Source organism: Sminthopsis crassicaudata, chromosome 3, assembly GCF_048593235.1.
Source record: "Sminthopsis crassicaudata isolate SCR6 chromosome 3, ASM4859323v1, whole genome shotgun sequence".
In the NCBI taxonomy this organism is placed as follows: domain Eukaryota; kingdom Metazoa; phylum Chordata; class Mammalia; order Dasyuromorphia; family Dasyuridae; genus Sminthopsis; species Sminthopsis crassicaudata.
The window spans coordinates 222,645,056-222,667,300 of NC_133619.1; the positions used below are offsets into that span (position 1 = coordinate 222,645,056).

Sequence of the window (22,245 nt, forward strand, 5' to 3'; positions counted from 1 at the left end):
CCTTACTATGCTGGGACCCAGAGTACTTCAAGCTTTCCCACTGTGCTGCATTGGCCTGGCCTGTTGTACAAGCATTCAGGGGTTTGCAGTTTGCCTTCTACACTGGAATTGGAGGTCTCACAGCTGGATTTCTAGGAGTCTCTGGCCAAATTGAGACAGGACTGAGAGATTCAACTGCTAAACTTTGTTTTGCCTAAAAGCCTTCTACTAGAAGGCTTCCCTTCCACCCAAGTGAGATAGACCTTTCCTGAAGTTCTATGTTATCTTAATCTGGAAAATTGCTTCACTCCAAATTTTGAGGGGTTCTGTCATTACAGTTCTGTTATTACAAAATCCAGTTAAGAGAATTGATTTAGGGTTGCTTCTGAGGGAAAATATGGAGAGTTCAGACAATTTCCATCCTCTCCACTATCATGGTTCTGTCTCTGAATATATAATTCTTTAAAATAGCCTCAGTCTGTTAACTAATTCTAGTATATTCAATGATATAATTTTGGGGTCATGGATTGTTGTAAGTTCTTGTTAGCATTCTTTGTATGCTTTTTCATAAGAATTCTTTTTATGTTCATTCTCATTCACATTTTTCCTCTTATATAGTTACAATGCATGCAACTACTCACAATGTGCATGTGAGTTCTCAACTAGGTTCTGCCCTAACTCCTCCCAAGATCCTGCTGTTATTTCCTTCCTCCTTTTCCCTCCAACTTAAAAAGCCATGTTCACCTGAAACCTAATAATGAAACTTAATCACATATAATTTAGCCCATGAGCTGTTTCACATTAATGAATGGCATTCTTTGTGCCTATGATAAGGGTATCATGTGAGTTCTTCACATTGCAAACTGCTCTTCCACCACCTAGGACTTGGATACTTCTTTGGAATGAAAGAAAGTGAAAAATAGCATGCTTTAATCTATCTTTAAATACCATCAGTTCTTTTTCTAGAGCAAGATAATATGCTTTATCATTAGTCCTTTGGGATTGTCTTAGATCATTGTATTGCTGAGAATAGCTAAATTTTTCATAGTTCTTCATCAAACATTATTGCTGTTATTATGTTAAATGTTCTCCTGGTTCTATTTACATCCCCCTTTTTATTCTTTTTCCCTCCTCTTTTGCCATTTCTTTAGGATTTTGAGTGGTTTTAAAACCAGGACTTAGTGACATTGTCAGTCATCTCAACCAGAATGATTCAGGCTTGGAGAAGTAGCTAAGCTCTCAAAATAAACAAAAGAAGATCCTACTTCATTTTTGTTTGTTTTGTGTGTATTCGGTCATATCTTACTCATTGTGACTCTATTTGGGGTTTCCTTAGCAGAGATCATGAAGTTGCTTAACATTTCCTTCTTTTGTTCCTTTTACAGAAGAGAAAACTGAGGTTAACAGGATTAAGTGATTTATCCAGGATCACATGTATCTGAGGACAGATCTGAATTCAGGAAGATGAGTTTTCCTGACTCCAGGACTGGCACTAACACTGAAACACTTAGCTGCTCCTTTTTTTTTTAATCTTTAACCAAAGGTGGATATTCTTGATCATAAATCACCTACTTTAATAACTTTAACCACACTGATTGAAAGAGAAGAGGAACAATAAAGAGGCAATTAAAATCAGTTTTCATTACTAAAAGTTTTCCTTCCTTTTGTTTGTGCTTATTCTGCCACCTTGTGGAAGAATGAAAGAATACATGGAGTTTGAGCATAACGAGTTTAATTTCCAGAGTTGTATGGGAATTTGATAACTTACTTTATCTCTGGAAAGTTTTAAGTGTATCTTGAGTAGTAATAGTTATTGGAGATGAAGGAGTTGATACAATATTTTAAAAACAAACTTGGTTTGTCATATTTAAGTGAACTAATTCTAGTGCATTAAATGGTATAATTTTGGGGTCACAGTTTGTTATAAATTCTTGTTAGCATTTATGTTTATTTTTTTATATGTTCTTTGTATGTTCATTCTCATTCACTTTTTTCTCTTATATATTTACAGTATATGTAATATTCTTTTAATTCTTTCCCCCCCCCTTTTTTTTTTTCAGAAAGATTTTCTATATTTCTTTGTATTTCTCCCATTTGGTGGTCTCAATAGCATTAATTTATTCCATAGCATTGATGTGCAAAAAAATATTTCATTACTTCCTTATGATTGGACAATCAAATTGCTTCCAGTTTTGTTTTATTTTGCATAAGAAAATCATGGCCCTTTTTTTGTTTTTTTTTTTTTTTATAACATTCTAAGGGTGGACCATGGCTTTTTCTAGGAAAATGAAGAGTCATCAGAAATGTCAGTTTCTCCAGATTTCCTCCACAAATAGACAGAAATTTGACAGGAAATGAATGTAGAGAAGCAAAAATAAAAGGATAAAGCAGTGTTCCTCCTGAGACAACTTGAGAGGGCCTCAAAAAAGACAGGGCCTCCAGGAATTGAGGTTTGGCCTGAGTGAAGTGTAAGACACCTGAAACAGGAATAATCAATAAAAAGCTCTTCTATTTGTCTTTAATAAGCCTAATTATGGGCTCTATATTGTGGGAATGTGACCACCCCTTTGTTGCTAAGAGAAAATGCTTTCTGTAGCCCCAGATTTGGATGTAACCCTGGTAAATGTCTTCTCTGAAGATCTGACCCATTTTACAGTGAACAAAACACCCTGAATAATTAGGATATATTTGTCAGGTGCTTACACACTTAAGTTGAGTAAAACTAGACCATTTTTAAAATTGTATAAAAAGCAGGGATCTACCCTTAATTCTCCAGAGTCTCATCCGTGGAGTGGATGTATTACCTGTGACTTTCCCAATCAAGACTCTGGTGGCTGAACTGTGTGATCCAACTGTGTGATCCCGATGTAGGTTATTCCCCAGTTTGGTAATTTTTTTTTCTGTTTTTATTTGATTAAAATAAACCTTTTTTTTCCCATTGGTGCAAAAGTCTATTTATTGCCATTAGAACCAAAACTAAAGACCTTCCTGTATGTAGCACATTGCTCTTTAGCAATACAACACCTACAGGCTGACTGCTGAATCAGCCAACAGCAGGACCTGTATCAGCTCTTCCAGAAGCAGAGAAGCTTCAAGAACTTTCACCTCACCAACTTTCATCCAAGGAACAGCAGATGACTGACAGAGGGAAGATTGAAGGCCACTGTCTTCCCTCCCAGAAGTGTGGGACCAGGAGTGATCCCAGACTGTGACCGTGGATGAAGAGGAATGAGCACACATCAGGTGAATGCAGTGACCACTGAGATCAAGAACATTTTTGGGATAACTGTTACTTAGAGGAGGAGTAGAGGACCCGAAGCCGAAGGCAACATTACCCACAAGTCAGAATTAAAACTTGATTGTAACAATAAGCTATTAAAAATAAAAATGAGTAATCAAAGGAAAAAGGACCTGACCATAGATAGCTACGTTAGTGTATAAGAATATCAGGGTTCATATTCAGAGGAACATAACAAAGTTTTAAAAAAAAAAGAAAAAAGAAAAAAAATTTTAAAACTTCCTATGGCAAAGATTAAATCAAATAATCACAAGCCTAAAAAGAGTTCTTGAAAGAACTTAAACAGAAAATGAAAAATCAAAAAGTATATTCTGAATGATGGAATTACTGGATCAAAGACTGTGATTATGTTTGTCAGTTTTATTGTGTGCTACCAGATTGCTCTACAGAAAGTTTCTACAAATTTGAAATTCCATCAGCAATGGAGTTTGCCTGTTTTTGTTACATAGCTTCTATTCCTATCATTGTAATTAGTAGCTTTTGATTATTTTGGCCAATTTTTTGAGTGCAAAGTATTACCTCAAAGTTGTTTTAATTTGTATCCTTTTGATTATTTGTGAGCCTAAACATTTTTCAAGTGACTTTTTCCCACCTTTTAATCACTAAAATTTTCTTGCTATTTTTGTTTTTAAATATTAATTTCCTTTTTGAAAATAAAATTTTACTGATTTTTTTACCCTTCTATATATATAGATAGATTTCCTTCTCTCTCTATATATATATATGTAGTCTTTTTCTTTCCTTCCTTTCTTTCCATTTATGTTGTCATTATCATTGTGTAGGATCTTTTCTTGGATTTGCTTACTTTGCATTAACACATGTAAGTCTTTCTCTAATTTTTTATAATTAAATTTATTATTTGTTATAGCACAAAAACATTCATGTCATAATTTATTTAGCCATTCCCAATCAATGAGTTTCTCTTTTTGTCCTTCACCCTGTTCTTTGCCACTACAAGAAGCACTGACATAAATATTTTGGTATTTTTAAGGTTTTCTTTTTATCAGTAATGGACACCTTTGGGGAAATGCCTTTCCATCTTATCTCTGTGTCAAAAAGTAAAAAGATAAGGGCAGTGTCAAATGTAATTGAGCAGCAGGAAGTAGTACAGCAGATTTCCTTTCCTCAAAGCTCCAAATAGAACTAGAAAATACACCATAATAAATCCTAATGGGAAACAACAACAGAAAAAGTCACAGTGCATCATTGGTCTAGCCAGAATCAGCAAAGGGACGCAGGGAGGCAGACAGAAGTCTGTAGTCACTGGGGATGATTTGGGGACATGAGCACACTATAAGAAGCATTCCATTGCTTAGGATTGTGTACCCAGTAAAGAGAAGGCTCCAGATTCAAACTGTGACATTCCTAAACCCAAAACATTGTGAATGACAGAGACAGAAGCCGATTGGCAGCTGTGTTACCCATACTACCTAGTTCTGGTTTACAGATCCAGAGTGTATTGAGAAGTGTATTGTATTCCTGGATAGAGAAGGCCTGAGTTATCTATCAGAAGAGGAGGAAGTTCTGAATGAAGCAGTAGTGGGGAGAGCCCAGGAGCAGAGTAGAGGACCCTTGTAACATCTAGGCCAACCTGAAGAAGAATAACCAAGGTAGGAATTCCAGACTTCTCTCACTTTGAAACTATAGGGTTTTCCAGCAAGCTGAGAGGGGCCGACTCCAGAAGCACTCTTCTATTGCTCAGACACAAACCCAGGTCAAGAACTTGTAGAACTCAGATCAGGGGACCACTATTCAGCCTTTAGCTTGGATCAGGCCACTTTGTGGGCAATGAAAGCTTACAGGTCCCCAGCCTGCCCTTAAGATTATGGAATAACACAAAATTCAGTACTTCAAAAAAGCAGCCACAGGACTAGCCCAGATCTTCCTTCCAGAAGTGCCAAAAAGCCTTCACATTAAATCCTTAGTGAAGAAGTAGTCTAGAAAAATGAGAAAATAAAACATTACCATTATAAAGAGCCTTTATGGTGTCAGGGAAGCTCTAGACAAATGCAGAAGAGAATGACTATAAAATATCTACAGACAAGAGAAAAAAACACAGTTCAGTTAATTTGTCTTAAAACTCTTAAGTATGTAGAAAAAAATAAGAGCTCTTTTTGAGTTGGCAAAGAATGGAAATCTAAAGGAGTGCTCGTAGAGTGGAAAATAGATGAATGAATTTTGTCATATAAATGTGATAGAATATTGTCACATTTATGAAAAAGAACAATAAAGGAGATAGTTTCAGAGAAAACTGGGAAGACTTATATGAACTTCTGCAAATTTAATGAGAAAATGAGAAAAAGTAGGAAAATAATTTATATATAATGACAATATGGCAAAAGTAAACACCTTGGAAAGAATTAAGAGCTTTTATCAGTACGTTATTTTGTTATTTTTCAGTTGTGTCAATCTCCTCATATCCCCATTTGGCAAAGATACTAAATTGGTTTACCATTTCCTTCTGTAGTTCATTTTCCAGAGGAGGAAACTGAGGCAAACAGGATTAAGTTACCCAAGGTTGCATAAGAAGTGTCTGAAGTCATATTTCATCACCGGAAGATAAATCTTCCTGACTCTAGACCCCTCAAAGCACTCCATCTACTTTACTATCTACCTGCTGCTTATCAGTGTAATGAGTAATTATAATTAGAAGAAACTCATAATAAAGCATGAAAACTTTCTCCTGGAAGAGAGAGAAAAGATTCAGAGTAAGATATAACACAATTTGTGTGTGTGTGTGTGTGTGTGTGTGTGTGCGTGTGCACATGGCCAATGTGAACATTTGTTTTGATTGACTATATACTTGTATAATAGGCTTTATTTTTATTTCTTGATAGGAGAAGGGTATTGAGTGAGAGGGTAAGAAGGCACATTTTTACTCATTAAAAAAAATGAAATGTGAACTTTAAAAAGGGAAAGGAAATTTGTCATTTAATTTTTATAATTTCAAATTGCTTTGTAGAATTGGTGATTCGATTTGTTGCTTCTCCAACAATAGACTTCTGTGCCTGTCTTTAAAAAATATATACATATATGTTTTTATATAGCACTTGCTATGTGCCAGGCACTGTACTAACTGCTTGACAAATATAATCTCATTTGATCTTCACAATAACCATGGGAGGTAGATGCAGTTATTATCTCTATTTTACAGATAAGAAAACTGAAGCAAAGAGAGGATAAATGACTTGCCCAGGATCAAACAGCTAGCAAATGTCTGAGAACAGATTTAAACTTGGTTCTTCCTAAGTCCAGGTTTGGTACTTTATCTACTCTCCCACCTAACTAACTGTCCAGTACTGTCTATTCCCATTTTTGTCAGCTTTGACAATTTATTTTTATTTTTATTTTATTTTTAAATTTATTATTATTATTATTATTATTATTTTCTTTGACAATTTATTAGATAAGAAGTAAAATCTTACTGCTGGTTTGAATTCATTATTATTAACAATAATAACAATAATTAGCATTCATACATCACTTTAGAGTTTGCAAAATGTTTTACATAGGCTAACTCATTTGATCTTCACAACAACCCTGTGAGGTAGATGGATAGGTACTATTATTATTCCCATTTTACAGATGAGAGATTAAATTGCTGGAAAAAGAGGAAAATGGTATGGCAGAAACTAGGCATAGAGTAATATCTCATACCTTATACCAAGATAAGGTTGAAACCCCACAATATATCTTGGGCTTTAAGAACCCAATTACTTTCTTAAGGATCCTGCCTTAAACCCAAATCACTCTGGCTCTCATAGATTGGTCATCAGTAGGTTCCAGGCTGTGCCCCCCTTGGTCACTGTTTGGGCCCTGTTTGTCTCACAGTGAATGTAAATGGCAATTGTTTCTGTTATGTCAGAAACCTTGAGGGTCTTCCACCTCCCCTGAAGCCCAGTGAAAGCCGACCTCAGCAAGACCCAGCCCTGGCACAAAATGCTGAAAAACCAAGTCACAAAACAGGCAGGAAAAAAATGGGTAAAAAGAAAGAATTCGAATGTACAAAGGATGTGGTAATAGGGAAGATCAAGCATCAAAAAAACGAATTTGTTCTCAGACCCCCTAAAAAAACTTTTAGAAGAGCTTCAAAAGCAATTTAAAAATCAAATTAGGGAAGTAGAAGAAAAATTGGGAAAAGAAAGGAGAGCAATGTTAGAGAATTATGAAAAAAGAGTCAACAGCATGGGAAAAGAGGTACAAAAATTCACTAAAGAAAATAACTCCCTAAAGAAATAGAATTGGCCAAATGGAAAAGAAATACAAAAACTCAATGAAGAAAAGAATTCTTTAAAAATTAGAACTGAGAAAGTGCAAGTTTATGACTCTATGAGGCATCCAGCTGACAAAAGCAAAATCAAAAAAGTAGAAAATAGAAGAAAATGTGAAGTTTTCATTGGAAAACAACGGACCTAGAAAGTGGATCCAGGATTTATAATTTAAAAATTATTGGTATATCTGAAAGCCATAATTTTTAAAAAAGGCCTTGGACAACATCTTTCAAGAAATTATCAAAGAAAACTGCCCTTATGTAGTAGAACCAGAGGGAATAATAGAAATTGAAAGAATTTGCCAATTATCACCTGAAAGAGATCCCAAAATGAAAACTTCCAAGAACATCACAGCCAACTTCTGCAGCTTCCTGAAAAAGGAAAAAGTAAACAGCAAAAAAGAAAAAAATTCTAATTTTATTGTGGAGCTACAATTAGGATTACACAAGATTTGGTGACTTTCACATTAAAGAAATGGAGGACTAGGAATATGAAATACCAGAAAACGAAGGAATTAGGATTACCACGAAGAATCATTAATATCTATCCACAAAACTGAATATAATCTTTCAGGGGTGTTAAGGACCATGCCTAGGTGAAGCAGGACAGGTCAATTCTCTAAGAGCCCCCACAGTTGTGAATCAGAACATCTGAAGTAGTTGCAGAGCAGCTTTTACTGACACAGATGTTGCTTATGGACTGGGAATGACATAAATTGGAGGAGAGAGGTCAGAGAAAGCAACTGCCTCTCAGTCTCCTTGTATTATCATCATCCTCTCACATGAGGGGATCCATTCTGTTGGTCTGAGTTGGATCCCCAGCAGCAGGTTGCTCTTATATCATAACACAGGGGAAAAAGAATATTTGATGAAATAGAAAACTTTCAAGCATTCCTAATTAAAAGATCAGCTTTGAATGAGTACTTAACCTATACTATTGATCCACCACTCTATTTCTTAGCCAGTACCAAAAGATTTTGATGACTGCCACTTTATAATAGTTTCAGGTCTGGTACAGTTAGGCCATCTTCCTTTCCATTTTTCTTCATTAATTCTCTTTTAGTCTTCCAGATTAATCTTCTAATTATTATCTGTAGCTCTATAAAATAATTTTTTGATACTTTGATATGGCACTGAATAAGTATACTAATCTAGGTATTTTTATTGTATTAGCTTAACCTACCCATGGACAATTGATATTTTTCTAATTGTTAGATATGACTTTATTTGTGTGAGAAGTATTTTGCAATTGTGCTTCTATAATGCCTGAGTTTGTCTTTACAGGTAGACTTGGTAATGAGTCCAAGTAAATTTTTTTTTTTTTTTTTTTTTTGCTGAGTCTATTGGGGTTAAGTGACTTGCCCAGGGTCACACAGCAAAGAAGTGTTACGTGTCTGAGGCCAGATTTGAACTCGGGTCTTCCTGACTTCAGAGCTGGTGCTCTAGCTACTGTGCCACGTAGCTGCCCCTTAGGTAATTTTTTTTACTACGTAACCTTGTTCTGAATTCATATTGTTCATCTATTTTAAACATTTGAAGAGCCAAAAAAGAGTATTCTTCAGGTACATTTATCTTAGCCAAAAGTCTTCTGTATACTTGGTAATGAGTCTGGGTAAATTTTTTCCTACCCAACCTTGTACTTCATAGTTTTCACCTAGTTTATTTTTTAAAAAAAAAATTTTAATAATAGATTTATTTATTTATTTATTTTGTTGAGGCAATTGGGGTTAAGTGACTTGCCTAAGTTCACATAGCTAAAAAATGTTAAATATTTGAGACCAGACTTGAACTCAGGTCCTCCTAACTTCAGGGCTAATACTCTCTTTACTGTGCCATCTAGCTGTTCCTAGATTTTTATTTTTAAAATACTTGCAAACATAGTTTCCAATATGCCTCCCTGCAAAATGCTATGTTCCAATTTTTTTTCTCCCTCTCTTTCCCCTACCCCCTGCCCTAGACAATAAACAATCCAATATATCTTAATCTATATTAGTCATCTGAAGAGGCAGAAAAGAGTGGTCTTCAGCTTTAGGCCAAAAATCACATTTACATTAATCAAAAGTATTTGGTAATGATTATGGATAATGTTTTTACTATTCAACCTTGGACATCTTAGTGTATCTCTTTCAAACATTTGAAGAGCCAAAATACACAGGAGTTTCATATTTCTGTAACTGATGTCCACCCATCATAGGATGTACTTGACTATTCATGTGACCTTTAAAAGACAGGAAAAATATCCTACCTACCAACATCAGAATAGCAGCTACAATAGTCATGGTTACTGCATCCTCTATTTCCTGTGATTTTGGCCTGGGTGGCAGGGAAAGTTATACTCTGAATTGTAAACAGAATGAAAATTCCAGATTCCAGATTAAGATGCAGATCCCAGCAGATGTAAAAAAAAGAATCCTCCAATGGTGAATGGATTATACATTGCTGACCTTCAAGGAACTCCCATGTAAAAGTTTCTCATTACAATAGTAATGGATACTTTTCTTGGCAAATTTTGTCCGATTTCCCCTGAGGAGGATGCAGGATGGTGCTGTAAAAACATACTTTCCAAATCCTCACCAAGTAATGCCAGAAGAGACCATGGGAAGATGGGTCCTCCTCCAAATGCCACACCCTCCAATCCATTCGTCCCATAGAGGCAACTGAGAGGATCTAGCCCACAGTGACTGGGGCAAAGCTTGAGAGTTGAAGGTTACTACTCGTGAAATAGGAGCTCATGGCCTGGATAGCTTCAAGAAATAGCAGGCAGCTATATATATTGTAGCTGCCCAAAAAACAAACATAGATTACTATTGTACAATGTGCACATCTGTAGCAGCTTAGAAATAAAAAGGGATATGGCATGAATAATTTGGGTAATGCTAAATATTTTTTTAATGAAGTATTCATCATCTCGGAAAGGAGAGTAAGAATGGATAAGGGGTTATTATTGTTTTAAATAATGTACCTGCTTCAATCTGATTGGACATAGTACTGTTCATTATGGTCTTAGATGAAAGTCAGGAATCCTGGGTGTAAATACAAAAAAGTTTTGAATGAGTGATCCAGAGAGACCTGGATTCAAATCCTTCCTCCAGTACTTAACACTTATTAATAAGTGATTTTGTGCAAGTCAACTCAATTGTCTGAGCCTCTGTTTTCACATCTTACCTGTGAAACATGGGCATGAATAACTCCAGTGTTGCTTGTTCACTCATGTCTGACTCTTCATGACCCCATTTGGTGTTTTCTTGGCAAAGATACTGGAATGACAGGACATTTCCTTCTCCAACTTAGGTTATACATGAGGAAACTGATGCAAACAGGTTTAAATGACTTGCCCAGAGTCATACAAGTAGGAAATGTCTGAGGCCAGAATTGAACTCCTAAAAATGGGTCTTCCCGACTTCAAGCCCTGCAATCTCTTCACTGTGGAATCTAATTTCTTACTTCAAAGTGTTGCTTTTAAAAAAAATACTGGCTCTTGTATTGGAGGAAAAGAGTTTAAATTATATCTCACACTTTTTTGCCTATGTACCTTGAATAAGATACTGAATTCTTAGCTTCTCTGGGACTTGTTTTCTTCATTTATCAAACAAGAGGGCTGAACTACATTGGCTTCTAAGGTTCTCTTCAAACTCAAATCTATGATCTTATTACATAGATCTTACATTGCATGGTACTTTGATCAATTAATCTGTAAGCATTCATTAAGCATCTACTAATTGTTGAAAATTGTGCTAGATGTTGAAAATAAAAATACAAAAGTCTCAAGCAGGATATATTCTAATAAAGTGGTAAACTATATTCACAGGCAAGTAAATGTAGGTAATATAAAACATAAATACAATGTGATAGGTGTGGGCTATAGGAGATATCAACGACTAAGAAAAATAGGAAAAGTCTCAGGAAGTAGAACCTGATCCCAGCCTTGAAGTGATCTGGGGGATTATGAGAGGAAGAGGAAAGTCATTTCTGGCATGGGGGACAGAAGAGGTAGCAAAGTCTGTAGTCAAGCTGAGAAAAGACCACTAGATTACAAAGACAATAGTTTCTATGAAGTGAAAGAAACAGTGTAATGGATTAATAAAAGTGAATGCACAGACAATGAGCATAGACAGACTTTTTCTTTTCTTTTTTTCCCCTAAGGCTGGGGTTAAATGACTTGCTCAGGGTCACACAGCTAGGAAGTGTTCTGTCTGAGACCAGATTTGAACTCGGGTCCTCCTGAATTCAGGGCTGGTGCTCTATCCACTGAACCACCTAGCTGCCCCAACAGTCTTTTTCTAAGAGTTTAGCTAAGGTAGGGAGGATATATACAAGATAATAACTCTGGTAAGGGTTCTTAAAAGCTTTTTTTTTTTTTTTTTTTTTTTTGAGTGTGTATGTCATGGGCCCTTTTATCAAGCTGATTATTCCTTAGAAAAATGTCTTTATAAAATATATAGGATTTAAATAATATAATATTTTAAATAATACTTAGGATTATAAAACAAATTTAATACATAAAATATTTTAAACAATGTTTCATTTTGTTATTATATTTCATATTCAATATAATTGGTTTATTATTGAAATACAATTATGAAGTTTAAAAAAGGTCTGTGAACCCCAGGTTAAGAATTTCATTGTTAGGAGCCACCAAGATCAAGTAAATGGAAGGAATCAATGAATAAAGAAAAGATTGAAAATTAAGGAGATATAGGATGATTGAAGGGGCAAGTTTCTGGAGAAGGTTAAGAGAAAATAAGATCAAGTTCATTTTCAAGAAGAAGTGATATCTCTTCCTTTAAAACTAGAGCCACGAAAGATTGGATAGGAATAGGATCAAGGTGTTTTGAAATGTAGGTTTCAGAAAATAGGGGGGGTTTCACAGGATGAACAGTTTTGTTTTGTATTCTTTTCCTTAGAATGTGAGGTGAAATCTTTTGCTGGAGGAGGGGAGGTGAGCTATGATTAATATATGTAGAAGACTATATAGAAGTCAGCTATTCTCTCTCTAACGTACTTTACCCCATGACATGATTGGGATCACAGGAAATTCTTCTCCATATAGCTAAGACTTCAAATCAGAAAATCTGATCATTGACTGTAGTCATTAAAATGCAAAGTATTTTTTTTATCTTTAATTATAATTTTTGAAGAGTTTAACTTCTTTGTACTTTGTAAACCAGGGGAAAACATTTTCATTTTCATTTAAATTGAATTTATGCTCAAATAAAGACTTCCATGTAATATAAGTAGTTTTTCAGTCACTAGAAAAAAAAATAAATGTCAACCTTCCATTTTAAATGAAAAGATTGAAACAATTTCTATCTACAAGAAACTTATATTTTAATGGGAAAACAATATGTACAGAATAAGTAAATATGAACTATTTTAATTCAGGGGTTGCTAGGAATAGAGCACGGGCCTGAAGTTAAGATAAGTTCGAATCTGGCCTCAAGACTTACTAATGTGGGACCCTGCACAAGTCATTTATTCCTGTTTGCCACACTTTCATCATCTGTAAATAAAATCTAACTCATCTGAATTAGAGAAGGAAATCCAAACCACTCCAATATCTTTGTCAAAAACAAAAACAAAAAATAGGGTCACAGAGTCAGATGTAATTGAATAAAAGCAACATTTTAATTCAAGATAGCATATCAAGGCATGGCATCACTTCCTAATGCCAGGGTCCTCTTTGAGAATGAAGGACAAACAGCAACAATTCAAGATTGTTAGGGAGCTAGGGATAAGGAAGGAGTTGGGGGAGTGACACTGTAAAGCCTGATAAGGGGATATGGGAGCTATATCTTGAAGGAAGAGAAGTAATAGATATAAAAAGTAAGTATGTTCTATGAAAAGGGGCAGCCAATACAAAGACAAAGAAATGTGAGATGGAATGGCATGAGTAAGGAAAAGGAAGACCAGTTTGTCACTAAATAATGTAGTTTGAGAACCCAAAAATGATGTGGGCTATATAGGCATCAAGCTGTGATTAGAACCACAAATTTCTGAGCATTGACCATAGTAGATTCCAGGGTGAGTGGAGGTTAGGGTGGCTTGGTTTAGTCGACCAGGGATGGCATCAGCTTTTAATCCTACAGAGGGGATAGCTCATGCTTGAAGTATATCCTCCGATGAAATAAGCATTCAAATTGGAAGTGATGATGATGATGATAGACACCAAAAGGTGGGGTTCAGTCATATGAAGAATTTTCCACAGTGGCAAAAGATTCAGAGAAGATATTACAGACAAAATGGAGCAATTGTATAATAGACACAAGTAATGGTAAATATAAAATACAGTGGGAGCACACAGAAAGGGAATTTAATAATTTAATAATTAATGATGGAAACAGCAAATTCCTTAGTGGAACTTGCTATTTGCCAGGAGAAAGGAAACACCCCATGAAATTGGGGCATGCCCTTACATGGCAGGTTAAATCTTGAAAGGGACTTAAAAACTCTAAAAATTGTTTAGCTATAAGGAGGAGAAATGGGGTTGAGAGGCATAGTAGATTTAGGGGAGGATACTACATGGCATGGGGAAAGGGAAGGGAAAAGACACCAAGAGGCAGTGTGCCATGGCAGACTGATCTAAAGGAAAATAGCTGCCCATAAGTAGATCTTATAGGGAAAATTTAACCTCATGGATATGATTGGGATTCCTGACAGTGCATGGCAAGATGAAACTGCCCTAGACCCATATAAAAGGTGGGTCTCAGTAGTTTGACATAACTTAGATTTCAGACTGGACCACCTCCACAAGGGTGGGAGTATGTTGCTAAACTGATCTCTATCATTGCCCTCTCCCTGCCTGCCTCCGAGATTGCTCTAAAGTGGGGTTGGACAGGCAGGGAGGGTGGTCTCAGCTCTGAGATCCATTCCCCTGGTTTATGAACTTGCCGTATTGGGGAAAAGTTTTGTTCTGGGTATAGAGTTCAAGTCTCTTCATCTTTAGCTTTTTGAAGGCTTTTGATTGGGATTTTTGGTAGTTAATCTGAAATTTAGTATTGAAAACTGTATGGTAATTATTTTCATGATCTGTTGGGTTGGGAAGGTGGGAATGTATCTGTTCCTTAAAAGAAAACAAACCCACTCATGGAGCTCAGCCCCTCCCACACACACCTTTTCTACCTTCCTTAAATTAAATTAATTTAACATTAATTGCTTCTATTATTTTTTGTTTGTTTTTGCTGAGGAAATTAGGGTTAAGTGACTTGCCCGGGGTCATACATCTAGGAAGTGTTAAGTGTCTGAGGCCAAATTTGAACTCATGTCCTCCTGACTTCAAGGTTAGTGCTCTATCCACTGTGCCACCTAGCTGACCTAATTACTATTCTTGTTTAAAGGAATTGTTTACATTTACACAATGTTAATAACTGAGTATTTGTTTTTACTTTTCAAATCTCTGGTTGTTTTGAGGAAAAGACATTTGTGATGCTGCTTAGCCATGCAAGGAATTTCTAAGAGAAGTTTGTTACATTTTTGTGCAAATTCTCTGAAAATTATTGTTTCAAAACCTATTCAGCAAATTATCTAATATTAAGTGCATCATGGTCTCATTGTTTAATGAACATGATAGCAAATGTGATCTATAGCTTTCTTGAAATACCTAGAGCAGGATTTCAACCTGTCTGTCCTACATCTGCTGGAACTCTATCTTTCCAGAAATCAGCAGGAGTCAGGATCACTAAACGTCTTTATTCTAGATCTTTACCTTAGCCTCCAACGCCAGGTCACGAGTGCAAGTGAGCGTGAGTTCCACCACCCACGTTTCTCTTGCTCCTCCCACACAAGTCACTTCCCTCTCTTTGTCTCACCAATCAAGTCAGCACAGAACAGCTGGGGAGGGTCAACCTTAAACAAGTTAATAGGGAACCGTCCTATTGGCAATTAGTCTCACGTGCTTCATCATCCAAGTGCATTGCTCAGTTCTAGCCCTTTACATACATCTAATTTTGGCTTTGCTCTGCAGGTACACTGACTTTAAGTGAAACTTGCTATTGAGATGAAATCTCTTAGGATTATAACTGATACTGTTTTGAGTTTTGAATTTGAGAATGATTATCTGAATTAAATTAGCAATCCACCATTTGAGAGAAAGTTGGATTGTTATTATAATTAGGCCCCTGCTTTTTCCTCTTATATCAAATTTCTATAATCAGAATAAGTGGTCAATAGAAACCATAAGCATACTTCAAGTATGTAATATCTTGCTGTTTTCAATTTGAAAATATGTAGTCATTATATCTTATAATTAGGTAAATGAGTAATAAGCCTAATCATATATCTGAAGCTATATGTGTAAGTCTTATGAAATAAAGTCCTCGAAGGATCTTATGTAAATGTAAAAACAATTGATACAACTATCTGTGGAACCTGTTATTTTATTGATTATTGAAACATCTTTCATGGATTTAGAGAAGAAAATTTTAGTGTTTTCAAGTTTTCTCTTGAGGGATGTTATCTTGTTGAATACTCTGTTACATCAATGGGAAAGTCACTTTTATTTAACTTTGTTACTAATGTAGGAATAACATTTGTATCATGTAACCTGTGCATACTAACAATTATATAGCATAGTGTAGGGGATAGGGCACTTGACTTGTAGTCAGGAAGACTTAAGTTCATAGTCTCTCTCAATTCTAAAAAACTTTTGATGGAAAATGTAATCTACCTCCAGAGAGAGACTGAATGTGGATTTAAGCATAGTTTTTTCGCTTTTTTTGTTAGTTTGCTTTTTTTCTTTCTTGTTTATATATCAAGGAGAAGGTAGTTGAAAATGCAAATGTTCCGAGAACATTTAGAAGTCAAGAAAGATGAATTCTGAGAAAAAGACAATGGGTTTGGCGATTAGAAGACCAGTATGACTTTTGAGAGAGTAAATTTCAATTGAATATTGAGATTCTAAAGCAAAGAGTTGAGAAATGAGAGATAGAAAAGTAAATAGAAAGCATAGTATAGCTAGATTATCTTTTCCCACTGGAGTTTTACTATGAAAGATAGAAGAACTATAGTATAATAACTAAAGGGTAAAACGAAGTTACTTTTCAAAGATGGGGAGGTTTTGGACATGTTTTAAATTAGATAGAAAGAGGTTGAAGATTAGAGATTGAGAAAATGATTGTAGGGGCAATCTAGAAGAAAAAGGAGAGAGGATCAAGGATTGAAGGATAGAGTATTTGTCTTAGCAAAGAAAAAGAAGTCCACCCCTTCATCAGAAACTAGTATTTTAAAAAATGGGGCATAATATGTGGAATTAACTGAGTGAGACACTCTTATGGAAATATAGCCTTATACTATACCTTAATTGTGAGTTAACACTTTGTAATAACAAGTAAAGCTATAGCTAAAAATGTTGCAGGTGTTTGTTCTCAGAACTCCTGTTTCCTACCACTTCTTAATTAGTACTTAAGTAACTTTTTTAAAAAACAATTTATTTTTGTTTCTGGGTTAATTTCCACAATTAAAATGTAAACCTGCACTTCCCCAAACAATGGGAGAGAAAAGGTCAAGCTAGGGGGGGTGAGGGCTTCTGTGTTCAGGCTATTTAATTTTGTGTTTTGCAATTTTTATTTTGTACTCCTTTTGCTGACACTTTGTCAGATGGGAGATGCCCTTTCTCAAGAGACTGTAATAAATTCCTTTTTTGCTTTTTCTTACTTTGAGAGTATCTGATTATTTTTGTGGTTGCTACTGTCCCACACAGTTTGGGGGCTTGTCTAGGATATTTCCTGTTTGTGAGGGGACTCTCCTGTACCAACTTGTTGGGTAGGTGCCTCCAGAGAGTTCTCCAGTAGTCTGTGGATTTGGCTCAGGAACTCCCACTCTAATTAGGTAAACTCCTGAAGAGTGAAATTTAGAAAAAGTAAAAACAGAAGTAAGTGGCTAGCAAAGATAGAGAATTAATTTGGCCCAGGAAATAATCCAACTGAGAAAAGTTTGAAATTAGTCAGGTACAGCACAGCCCAGAAGGCAAGAACTGGTGAGGGGAGGAGAGACTATGCAAAGCAACTGGTGAGCCATCTGGAGATTGGGATTGGGATTGGGATTGGGATTGGGAGAATTTAGGCAATTAAGAGTCTGTAAGAGGATAAGATACTGTGAACTTTATGAAAGGAAAGTAGCTGTTTCTAAACCTATCTGGTATCTAGGGAAGATAGCTCTTTAGGAAGAATTGGGATGAAGGACTAAAATGTATGAGGATTAAATATTATTGTTTTGTTTGGGCAGGTGCCCAGGTCACTTGGAGTCCATTACCTTGAGGCTCAATTGTAAATTCAAAGGAGCCTTCAATACCAGCAGGACAGCTCCTAAAGTTTCAGCTCTGGACTCCCTTCTTTCCTTCCACTCCAAGGTGGGGCAGAGAATGGGAGCTTGATTGATTTAGAAAAGCAGTTTGTGTTTGTGTGTGTGAGAGAGAGCCAATGTTTGTCTTCTGTGTTTCTTTTAGTCAGCTGAATTACAAAAGAAAAGATTTGGCTATTTGGGATTTTAAAAGTGTTAGTTTTATACATGATTGGATTTACGCAAATAGCTTTTAGCTAGAGAGAGGAAGGACTAGTTCTGAGACAGGAAAAGTTTTTAATTGCCATACATACACACACAATAGTAACATTTCTGTAGACCTAGAATTGGCCAATTTGGGTCTGCATAAATAGTTAAAGTTATAGAATTGTTAAAACATTTTAGCAGATTCTTGTGTTTTTAAGATTAAGTTTTAAGTTGCTTGGCACTATCAGCTAAATTGAGTTTTTCTATTGTATTTTTAAGTAGACCTAATTTACATTATCACAAGCCTTCTGAGGGCCAGAACTAGAGATGTATAGAAAAAAAAAAAGCCCTCTCTGGAATTTTCCAAGCTCCTCAGGTTTGTGGATTCCATCTTGACTAGAGAGGTGTCCCTGGCTGGACTGAATTCTTCTGGGGTTTGAGCTAGTGCCCCAACATCTTTGACATGGCCCTCAACATTTCTTGGAAATGGAACCAGGTGAAGATTTCTCAAAAAGTCTGTGAGATGGAGTGAGTCTGACTTTAGGCCTAAGTTTCAGGAAGTCACTCGATTGCTATTCTCGTCTTACAAGGCAGGAAAGGTCAGACCCTAGGACTAAATTACGTATGCACAGCAAGTAGACCGCATTGCTGATCATTGGTCAATGGTTACCATCCAAAGAACCCAAGTCTTTTGCTATTTAATCAGTTCACCATTTCTGATCCAGGGCCACACTGGTCAGTTGGTGTGCTTGGACCTCTCCTTTCAAGAAGATGTCTTTGAGTAGTCAATTTGGGTAAGGGGGTCTAGTCCCCGTCCACACACTGGCATAGAGAGTGGACTAGTCACTGAGCCACAGATCTGTTGCCAGACATTTAGGTCCAAATTTCTCCTACCATCTCCCCCCAGGCTCCTAAAATCTGCCAATTTTTTAAAGCCCCGTGGATGGACTTAAAAGGGCAGTTTTCTGCCATCATAAATTTTGGAGCTGTGTGTATTTAAATTGGAATTTGATTCTGAAATTGCATGAGATAATTACTATTAACTAGTGTGTGCTAAAACTGTGAACTTGTTTATTCTGGTAAAAGATTTTAGAAATTTGTGTGTATTGATATTGAAGTATTGTTACTAGAAATTTAAATCTGTATTTGATTTGATTTTAAGTTAAAAATTTTGGTTCTCTGGTAATTTAGCTAAAGAAGTCACATGTTTGGGGCAGCTAGGTGGTACAGGGAATAGAGAACCATCCCTAAAGTCAGGAAAACTTGAGTTCAAATATGGCCTCAGACACTTAACATTTCCTAGCTGTGTGACCTTTGTTATAGGTAAAACTTAGTATCTGGGCAAGAGTTGGGAGGACAACCTTGATCTCCAAATAAGGTGGGATCCTTCTGACTCAATTTCCCAGTGGTGATTATTCCTGAGTCTAGTTATAAAGGGAATTGTTAGTTGAAGTAAGGATGCTTTATCCTATCATGTATGTGCCTCCAAAGTGAGGCCTGAAAGCCAGTTTTTTATTATAAATCATGTCTCTGCTTTTCCCTTTTACAGCAAAATTTTATAATCAGAGCAAGTGTTCAGTAGATGTAAGATCTTTCAGTTTCCTATTTGAAAATATATAATTATTAAGTAAGTAAGTGAGTATTTGGCGTAGTCATCTATTTCTTCCTAGACAAATATATTTGTTTCTTTTAGTATTTTGTTGTTGCTGATAGGCATTTTTATTTGTAAAAGGTTATCTATTCTAATTACTGGGGGGAACAAATGGTTGGGGTGATAGATGACCCCAGATGGAAGTTGAGGGTAAAGAACTCCAATTTGTATGCTGAATAGGCTATTAGAGTCCAGGCCCTGGTCAAAATAATTACTAACCACACAACAAAGGCACTGGATTTGTTATAGATTTGAGAGAGCACAGAGTTAGCAAGGAAAGGGCTTTTATAAGTTCTTTGGTGGAACTCACAATTTCCCAGTAGATAGGGAGCATCTCATGAAGTTGGGGCATACCCTTACCTGGCAGGCTAAATCCTGAAAAGGACTGAGCACCCAGAAAGCTGTAAGGAGGAGAAGTGGGATTGGAAAGCATAGTGTAGTTAAGAGACACCAAGTGGTTAAAAAAAAAAAAAAAAAAAAAAAAAAAAAAAAAAAAGGAAAAGATACCACAAAGGCAGAGTGCTGTGGTGAGCTGACCCAGAGGAGAGTAGTTTTATAGGGAAAATTTAACCTCAAGGACATGACTGGGATTTCCATAGAAGAAAGACTGAGCAACCTGGAGAGGGAAGTCCAGTTAGACAAGGACAGACCTAGTAGAGAAAAAGGATAAGGCAGGTTGAGAAGGATTGGAGACTGAGGACAAGATGACCTGAGAAAATATATCAAGAAGGGCAGCAAGGTCGCACAGTGGATAGAGACCAGCCCTGAACTCAGGAGGACCTGAGTTCAAATCTGGCCTCAGACACTTAACACTTCCTGGCTGTGTGACCCTGGGCAAATCACTTAACTTCAATTGTCTCAGCAAAAAAAAAAAAAAAAAAAAAAAGAAAGAAAATATATCAAGAATGGTGTGATAGATATTCAAAGCTTAATAAATAAAAGAGGGATTGTGTGGAATTAACTGAGTGAAGACACGCTCATGGGAATATAGTCTTAAACTATATCTTAATTGTGACTTGAGACTTTATAAAAACAAATAGAGCTAGCTATAGCCAAAAAAATTGCAGGTGTTGGTCTCTTGTGGTTTCCAACCATCTTTTAATTGGCATTTAAGTATCTCTTTTAAAGGCAAGTTATTTTGGGTTAGATTTCCACAGTTAGAATGTAAGCCAGGAGAAACAACAGGAGAAAGGTCAGGTAATGGGGTATATTCAGGTTATTTAATCTTGTGTTTTACAATTTTATTTTGCACTCCTTTTGCTGACAAACACCTTGTCAGATGAGAGATGCCATTTTTTGAGAGATCATAATAACCCCCTTTTTGCTTTTACTTACTCTGAGAGTCTCTGATTATTTTTGCGGTCACCATTGTCCCACATAATAATAAAAATTTTTGAAATTTAAAGGAAAAGAAAGAATTTATATGATGAATATTCTCAGTTTTCTCCATATGAGTAGATATCTGTTGCTAAAGAGGAGGTGGAAAACGGTGGTCTGGGCAGTTTGAGGAGTGAAGAGAAAGATCAAAAATGGTAGCTATGGACAGAAAGACAAAAGTCAATTAGAAAAGAGTAGAAGGTTTGATGTGGAATTGAGAACCTGAGATACAATAACATCCATTTGCAGAGGGTTCAGCTATCACAGTTGTACAATTGTTTCCCAGACCATTCAAGAGCATAGGAGGTTTCAAAAAAAAAAAAAGGTTGATAGGTTTTGGGTTTGAAAAAATGAGCAAATGGGGGCAGCTAGGTGGCGCAGTGGATAGAGCACCAGCCTTGAATTCAGGAGGACCCGAATTCAAATCTGGTCTCAGACACTTAACACTTCCTAGCAATGTGACCCTGGGCAAGTCCCTTAACCCCAGCCTCAAAAAAAAAAATAATAAAATAAAATAAAATTCTTAGTAATTTTATTTCTACTTATTTCTCCTTGACCTAATTTCCACTGTTTTCTACATTCCCTACATTCAGATCCTATATTCTTTCATGGTTCATGTGTATCTTTTGCTATCTTACATGAGTAATGCTTCTATTTATTAACCTGCCTGTATTAAAGTTTTTGCCATATCTTCCAATATAGGTAATTAAATACAAGTGTCAAACACAAAACTTTGTGTAATATATATATCCAAAATGTAAAGCCTTCATGATCAAGCCAAACCAAAGGATACAAAACCAATGACTGTCCTAAAAGTTCAGGTGTTCAAAGTGAAGATTTGACTGCTTTTTTTAGACCACATAGGTATAACCAGGACTTCTTAAACTTGTTCTACTTTCTACCCCTAAAGGAATTTTTCATGACTCTCAGTATATACTGGTATATAAAATAAGTATACAAATCAAATATTTAGGGATAATAAATCATCATTTTTGCAACCCCTACACTAAGTTACATGATTCACAGTTTAAGAAGTTTTAGTATAAGGGCAAAGCCCTGGTCTTAGAAGCATTGTCTTATGTTCAAATTCCAAATCTATTATTTATTAGCAATTTGACCATAATAAAACCACTTCATCCATCTATAAAATGATTCCACCTAACTCACAGGATTGTGAAGAAAGTGATTTAA

The 22,245-nt window shown here is 35.9% G+C and overlaps 1 pseudogene; it reads right to left on the reverse strand.

The window, feature by feature from the left end:
• Window positions 1–9,673: 9,673 nt before the first annotated feature.
• Window positions 9,674–10,280, reverse strand: LOC141561985 (claudin-34-like; annotated as a pseudogene).
• Window positions 10,281–22,245: the final 11,965 nt, after the last annotated feature.